The sequence below is a fragment of the Cynara cardunculus genome (genome assembly GCF_001531365.2).
Source record: "Cynara cardunculus var. scolymus isolate 2C chromosome LG 6, CcrdV1, whole genome shotgun sequence".
Taxonomy (NCBI): domain Eukaryota; kingdom Viridiplantae; phylum Streptophyta; class Magnoliopsida; order Asterales; family Asteraceae; genus Cynara; species Cynara cardunculus.
The window spans coordinates 13,305,313-13,306,770 of NC_037533.1; positions in this window are offsets into that span (position 1 = coordinate 13,305,313).

Sequence of the window (1,458 nt, forward strand, 5' to 3'; positions counted from 1 at the left end):
ATATTATTAAATCTATATTAAATTACTTTAAATTAAATTATAATAAAAATTTGAATTAAATAAATTACACAAAACAATAACTTTTATATAGTTAATTTAATACTAATATCTATATTTTTTTTTCAAAACTTTATGATATATTAAAATATATATTTTATTCAAAAAGAAAAACATTATCGCTTTCTCAAAACCACATAGAACCGTATTATATCGACATAAATATATAATAAAACGAGACATTGAAATTGAGATATATCTCGATACATTGGACGTGCACCTTTTTAGTATTATATAATACGGTTTTATGTGGTTTTGAGAAAAAGATAATGTTTTTATTTTTGAATAAAATATAAATTATAAATATCATAAAATTTTAAAAAGAGTATATAATGTTAATATCAAATTAACTATTTAAAAGTTCTTGTTTTGTGTAATTTATTTAATTCAAGTTTTTTATTATAATATAATTTTACGTAACGAAGTAATTTAATTTAGGTTTAATAATATAATTTTTTATAATAATAATAATTAAGTATTTTGTTAGAACTTAATGATTATCCTAATTTTATTTTAAATATTTTATATTTATTCTGTATTTGATTATGTTTATTCGTAGTTAGTTACACGAATTCATACATGAAGCTTTAATAAGTTGTACTTATGCATAATTTACCTGTAATCTTGAATTTTAAGTAATATGCATCAATAAACATACTTTGTGTATAAAAAATGGTTTTTAAGAGTTTTTTTCGAATGCTTTATAATATAGTATTTATAATATAGTATAGATAGAAGGGTACTCGCGTAATACAACAATGTACATCTTGATTTTAATGTTTGTTTTATTATTTGTCTCCATCGATGTTATAATACGGTTTTATGTTATTTAAAAAAAACGATAATGTTTTTATTTTTGAATAAAATATACATTTTAAGATATCATAAAAATTTGAAAAAAAATATATTGAAATTAGTATCAAATTAACTATTTAAAAGTTCTCGTTCTTTTGTGTAATTTATCTTTATTATAATTTAATTTAATGTTAATAACGAAGTAATTTATTTTTTATTGTTAATTATATTTTATAAAGATAATAATTAAGTATTCTGTTAAAAATTAATAATTATCCTTGTTATATTTTAGATTTTTTATATTTAAAATGAAATGTTTGTTCTTTATTTGATTATGTTTATTTGCAGTTAGTTACAAAAATTCAAACATAAAGCTTTAATAAGTTGTACTTACGTATAATTACTTGTAATATTGAATTTTAAGTAATGTGCATCAATAAACAATATTTCATGTATAAAAATAGTTTTTAAGAGTTCTTTATCTATATCGATATGATACGGTTTTATGTGGTTTTGAGAAAACGATAACCTTTTTTTATTTTTGAATAAAATATAAATTATAAATATCATAAAATTTTAAAAAGAGTATATAATATTAGTATCAAA